We start from the raw sequence: 7,128 nt of genomic DNA, 5'->3' as shown, positions 1-7,128 counted from the left end.
TTAAGACTCCAGTTCTGCATATCTTCGTCATGCTGAGAGATGCTGTGAGGTGCTGTGCTGTGAGGTGTTGTGTCGTAAGGTGCCGTGCGACATGTCATCCTACAGTATGGTGCTTTGTGGTTATCACTCTCATATCCTTCTTTCTTTTTCTTTAATGTCTTCTTTTCTCTCAAATGTTGCGATTCGATGGTTCCGGTCTATGCAGCAGTGAGTCTCTATAGCAGTGTTAGTCTGCGTTCCCAGTAGTTGGTTCCAGGACTGAGTTCCGCTACGAACGATTGCAGATCTTCACGGCTAAGACTCCAGTTCTGTATATCTTCGTCATGCTGAGAGATGCTGTGAGGTGCTGTGCTGTGTGGTGTTGTGCCGTAAGGTGCCGTGCGACATGTCATCCTACAGTATGGTGCTTTGTGGTTATCACTCTCATATCCTTCTTTCTTTTTCTTTAATGTCTTCTTTTCTCTCAAATGTTGCGATTCGATGGTTCCGGTCTATGCAGCATTGAGTCTCTATAGCAGTGTTAGTCTGCATTCCCAGTAGTTGGTTCCAGAACTGAGTTCCGCTACGAACGGTTGCAGACCTTCACGGTTAAGACTCCAGTTCTGCATATCTTCGTCATGCTGAGAGATGCTGTGAGGTGCTGTGCTGTGAGGTGTTGTGTCGTAAGGTGCCGTGCGACATGTCATCCTACAGTATGGTGCTTTGTGGTTATCACTCTCATATCCTTCTTTCTTTTTCTTTAATGTCTTCTTTTCTCTCAAATGTTGCGATTCGATGGTTCCGGTCTATGCAGCAGTGAGTCTCTATAGCAGTGTTAGTCTGCGTTCCCAGTAGTTGGTTCCAGGACTGAGTTCCGCTACGAACGGTTGCAGATCTTCACGGCTAAGACTCCAGTTCTGTATATCTTCGTCATGCTGAGAGATGCTGTGAGGTGCTGTGCTGTGTGGTGTTGTGCCGTAAGGTGCCGTGCGACATGTCATCCTACAGTATGGTGCTTTGTGGTTGTAACTCTCATATCCTTCTTTCATTTTTTTTTCATGTCTTCATAGTTTATTGTTGATTGTAACCTTTTTGTCTCTCATTGTCCCTATTTACAGTTGGCAGGTTTGTTTTGAGTATACATTTTCTTTACTTCCTAGAATTTCTGCACTTCTCACTTGAGCAGCTACTCTAATGAACATTGAGGGTTTTGGATACGTGAAAGAAAATGGTTTGCTTCAATGTTACAAGGGGAAACTGGTGTCTTCAAACATGGTGGATATTATAGACTGGTTTGTGTGTGGCCATATCAAGAGGCCATCAGGATACAGTGCTGCAGACTATTGAGTTTCTAAAGCTACCAGACAAGATTCTTACGAACTTCCATGCCCAGGTAATGCTTGTTTTAATATCCTAATAGTCTGTATTGTTTAGTTTAACCTAATTTAATTATCCTTAAAACTTAAAATGGCATCATACTGTGTGGTGCTGTTCTGTAAGGCACCGTATGGAGTGGCATTATATAGTATGGATGCTTGCTTTTAGTATCTTAATAGTATGCATTATTGCATTTAACCTAGTGTAATTGTTCTACTAACTGTTAGTATAGCATCATGCTGTGTAGTGCTGTTCCGTAAGGCACCGTATGGAGTGGCATTATATAGTTTGGATGCTTCCTGTTGAATATTTTGCTTGCTTTTAGTATCTTAATAGTATGCATTATTGCATTTAACCTAGTGTAATTGTTCTACTAACTGTTAGTATAGCATCATGCTGTGTAGTGCTGTTCTGTAAGGCACCGTATGGAGTGGCATTATATAGTATGGATGCTTCCTGTTGAATATTTTGCTTGCTTTTAGTATCTTAATAGTATGCATTATTGCATTTAACCTAGTGTAATTGTTCTACCGACTGTTAGTATAGCATCATGCTGTGTAGTGCTGTTCCGTAAGGCACCGTATGGAGTGGCATTATATAGTATGGATGCTTGCTTTTAGTATCTTAATAGTATGCATTATTGCATTTAACCTAGTGTAATTGTTCTACCGACTGTTAGTATAGCATCATGCTGTGTAGTGCTGTTCTGTAAGGCACCGTATGGAGTGGCATTATATAGTATGGATGCTTCCTGTTGAATATTTTGCTTGCTTTTAGTATCTTCATAGTTTACATTATTGCATTTAACCTAGTGTAATTGTCCTTAAAAGTTTAAATAGCATCATGCTGTGTAGTGCTGTTCCGTATGGAGTGGCATAAAGTATGGTTGTTTTTAGTTAGTATTTTTAATACTATGCATTATTGCATTTAACCTAGTTTGTGTCCTTAAAACTGTTATACAGCATGTGTGGTGCTGTTCCGTAATGGTGCGTATCCACATTGCAATTTAAATCGCACATGTATCGTGCACATTTTGGTCAAACTACCAGTGATGCGTGCGCCAGCAGGTCGGTTCCGACATCTATCATCGCCCGTACATGCTGGTCAACCTGACAATCACGTTAGGTTCCGCATGTACGGCGATGATGAATGTGTGTGCTACACTGAACGTTCAGTGTAGGCACATTACAGACATGGAAACGACATCACGATTACAATGTCGTAATCGTGCTGTCATTTCCATGTCTGGTAGTGGATACGCACCTTTAGGCAGCGTATGGAGTGGCATTATAAATTATGGTTGCTTTTAGTTATAATCGTAATAGTATATATTATTGAATTTAACCTAGTTTAATTGTCCTTAACTGTTAGTATAGCATCATGCTATGTGGTGCTGTTCCGTATGGAGTGGCATTCTATAGTATGGTTGCTTCCTGTTAGTAGCATATCCCGCTTGCTTTTAGGTAATATATTAATAGGTTACACTTAACAAATACAAACTATATTTATTGCCCCTAAAACTTAGTATGGTGTGGCGTGTCATAATGCTGTATATTTCCTGCCTGTAGGGTGTTGTACCAATTATTTACAATTGGCAGTGTTATATTTTCAGTAGAAACTTTCTTTACCTCCTAGAATTACTGCACTTCTCATTCCAGCAGCTACTCTAATGAACATTGAGGTTTTTGGATACCTTAAAGAAAATGATTTGCTTCATCCATTGGCAGTGGTACAAGCGGAAACCAGTGTCTTCAAACAGCTTGGATATTATAGATGGCTTTGTGGTGGACATTACAGGAGTTTATCAGGATACAGTGCTGCAGACTATTGAGCCTATGAAGATACCAGACAAGACGCTTACTGACGACTATCCAGAGGCAATGATATCCTGTATTCATTGTAAGTAATTGGCTTGCTTTAATATCTTAATAGGTTACATCCAACAATACAAACTATATTTTCATTCTCTATAAAACTACTTTGGCTTTATGCTGTGAGGTGCTGTGACGTAAGGTGCCGTGCGACATGTCATCCTACAGTATGGTGCTTTGTGGTTGTCACTCTCATATCCTTCTTTCATTTTTTTTTCATGTCTTCATAGTTTATTGTTGATTGTAACTTTTTTGTCTCTCATTGTCCCTATTTACAGTTGGCAGGTTTGTTTTGAGTATACATTTTCTTTACTTCCTAGAATTTCTGCACTTCTCACTTGAGCAGCTACTCTAATGAACATTGAGGGTTTTGGATACGTGAAAGAAAATGGTTTGCTTCAATGTTACAAGAGGAAACTGGTGTCTTCAATCATAGTCGTGCAGATTTCATTCTTGCAAATACATTGCAGTAGGAAGTACAAGTTTATTAGCTCACATGGGGTCATTATTTGCAGTTGTCAAGCCAATGGTTTGTAAGAATGCATTTCCTTACATAGTAAATTACATTGTGTGAAACATTTTGTGATCAACTACAACTTGTTAGGTCTGTAGATCTCTTGGCGCATGTATAGATTGATGGAGTTAAATAAAAATGGTGTATATATTGCTTGATTAAATTGTTGATGTTTGTTCTGCAGCTAAACTCTTCAGTGACCCAAAGTGATGATGAGATAACCACAATAAGTGCTGAGAAGGGAGAATGTGGATATAAAGAGAAATCTCATGAACTATGTCTTTGATGGCGCCACACATCCTGCAACATGACCAACATCAGCCTTGTTCTAATTTGTTTACGTTCAGACCTAACATCATGTTATATGTTGGATGTCACTCTGTCCGAACCGTTTAATGTCTGATATTGCTCCAAGATCATGAAAACCTCATCTGATATTGCCCTATCCCCCCCTCCCTGTGACTATACTGTGCTTCACACTTTTCTCTACATTATCCAATGAAATACCTGTATTATACTGTTCCTGTAAACTTCTATCTGTAAATGATTCTGTAATCATGTGTATAAGATGCTCTGTCTTTCTGTGACAAATTCAGAGATCTAATTTACTTCTCATTACTCTGTGTCACTCTGCAGAAAAGTGGAAATGTTTCCCTAAATAAATTATATTTGCTTTACCACAAAAGACTATGTAATTAATATTTTGCTTTATCAAGATCTTCATCGATATATGCTGTTTTTTTTTATTATTTAACAAAGTACTTCTTAAGGGTTTTCTATGCGTCTATATCCTGGCAATATAGAGACCTCATTTTTGCTGGGAGAAGAAGACTGTACCTGTAGGTAATTACTCCTGAGATGCAACATCCAGGGACCAAAGTTCTTTAGGAAGGTTGTCTAAAAATTTGAGAAATTTAATCACTTTTTACTTAATGTTTAGCACATTTTGGAGCTCCATAACACACTCAGAGGTTTCTTGTAATAAGTTTTAATATTTACTTTTTTGTTTAAATGTGTTATTTCTCTTTAAAGTGTATCCATAGTTATTCAGTTTCTCTTTTTTCTGCATTAAACAATGGTATTTCAGTGCATTCCCCCATGTAATATAGTTCATTGAAACAAGATTTAATCTAAATCAAATTTAATTCTAAACTCAGGATCCCAAAGTTAGGTCAGTTTACATATAAACTACTCTTCTTCATAAACTAATTGATTACAAAACACAATATTGTAGTCCTTTTCTTTCTCAGAAAAATCTAGCTAGCAGCACCAGTTTAATTCGTATCACACAAAACACAGATTTGTACTAATTAGGGTAATTCAATGTAAAAAACTGTTTTAAGTAAACTGTTACTAATCTTTTCTAATACCTAGATTACTAAGCAAAAATAAAGTTACTAGCAGCATAAGCCGGTCTTGGAGGACTTCAATGACTAGTGGTTTTCCATGTCTCCTTCCACTGTCATTCGTGACATCCCCTAGGGCCTTTGCAAAAATGTCAGTCACTTATGGCTACTTTTAAAAATGTGTAGCTGATGATGCTTTTGCCTTACATTAGCCACGGTTTTTGTCCTGCTACAAATGTTCTACTACAAAATGCAAGCTCATTTGGTCAGGGCCATCTGTAACTTTGGTTTTATATGCATAGGAGGTGGCTGGTTATGAATGGAAGTGTCCTGTTCCGCTTCATGTTTAATAACCTGGGGGTATATTTACAATGCTTTGGTTTTGTTTTTTGTTCGATTTTGGATAGGTTTTTTTTTTTTTTAATGAAAGGAGTTACTAAAGCCCAAAAACATAAAATGAGCACAAAATCGAACTTCAAATCCCTAAATAAATAGAATAATGATTTGAGCTTCTAAACACCATTCTATTGACTGGAAATTGATTGTGATGCCTTTAAAAGTTCCCAAAAGCATGTGGGGCAGCCTGGCTGTAGGAATGGCTGCTCAAGGATATGCTATGCTGTGCACCTACATGCGGTAACTCTTTGAAGGCCCCATAGCCAAGGTGCATACAGGTTTCCCCCACCATGGTGGGGTTCGGCCGACCTAGCCAGACGAACCAAAAAATGTTTCCCGTCTCCTCTGAGAGTGTGGTTCTCGTGTGTACCAGTCTTCCTTCACTCTTATCCTCCTCCGGGTATAAGTAGGATTGACCAGTGCATCCTGGGAGTTGAAAGCTTGAACTGCGTGGGGCCTGGATCCAGATCCATAACCTACACACCAAGGTCTCCCTGTGGACCCAATGGGCTTCGAAGAAAGAGTTAACAAAGGTAAGTTCTTACCATAACTCATTTTTCAAACACATCCTGTAATAATGAGTTAGAAGCTGAGTGGTTGGTACTTGTACTCTCTCTACCTTCTCTCTCCAAGGATTGATAAATATCCCCCTAAATGAATGAGAAACTTGCCAGAATAAATATTTACACATACTGTATAATTTTTATATCAATCATTAAATAAATTATATTTAAATTTTAAATAAATGAATACAACTGTTTAGCTGTTTAGTTTTAATTATTGATAAAAATTTTAGGATTAGGTAAAAAAAATACTGCAGACCAGTTTTTCTCCTGACAGCACCCTGCAGCAGCTAAACAAAGACGAGCTAAAAGAATAAGATCAGGACACAGGTATGAATAGCTTGCTGCTTCCTGACACAACTGATAGATGATAATGCATGTTGGATACACTTTCCCATCTGCTTGATCAACAAATGAAAGCTTAATCAGCAGTGTAGTGCCTAGTTGCTGCTGTGAGTGGATCTTCATCCCAGGAAGAAGACTACTTTTAGTAGTTTAACATAACAATTGACTGTCAAACAATCCTTTGCAAGGGGGACAAGTATGACAGCAGTCGCCCAATTGCACAATGGATCACTGACGCCATAACAAAACTCAGGGAAGTCATTGCAAAATGGCTTGCCCCGCTTGGACTCCCCTCAGGATTTGTGATTTCTGACAACGCCATCAATATTGTGAGAACATTACAGATGGGTGAATTCCAACACATCCAATGTCTTGCTCACACAATCAACTTGGTGGTGCATTTTTTTTTTTTTAAATGACACGGTCGTGCAGGAGATGCTCTCCGTGGCCCGCAAAATATCTGGACATTTTTGCAATTCAGGTGCATGTAGAAGATTGCAGCACCTGCAAGAAATGTTGAATTTCCCCTGTCACCAGATAGTTATGAGGTGGAACTCCACCCTTTTATATGCTACAGCGGATGGTGGAACAGCAAAATGCCATCCAAAGCTACACAATGAACTTGACGTAGGAAGAGGAGGGGGAATGTACCTTACTCAAGCTCAGTGGAAAATACTTTCTTTGTTGTGCAAAGTGCTAAAACCTTTCAAAGTATCCACCTGTGAAGTGAGTTCAGA

General features: G+C 38.7%; 1 long non-coding RNA gene across 1 annotated transcript; it reads left to right on the top strand.

Annotated features, from left to right (window-relative positions):
- Window positions 1-3,411: 3,411 nt before the first annotated feature.
- Window positions 3,412-4,426, top strand: LOC148534323 (uncharacterized). The gene is made up of 2 exons (XR_015877671.1): window positions 3,412-3,760; window positions 3,926-4,426. It is a non-coding gene; the product is annotated as an uncharacterized LOC148534323 (long non-coding RNA).
- Window positions 4,427-7,128: the final 2,702 nt, after the last annotated feature.

Source organism: Taudactylus pleione, unplaced genomic scaffold (genome assembly GCF_031769625.1).
Source record: "Taudactylus pleione unplaced genomic scaffold, aTauple2 ptg000069l, whole genome shotgun sequence".
NCBI lineage: Eukaryota > Metazoa > Chordata > Amphibia > Anura > Myobatrachidae > Taudactylus > Taudactylus pleione.
The sequence above is the reverse complement of the archived record's forward strand: the minus strand, read 5'-3'. Positions and strand labels throughout refer to the sequence as shown.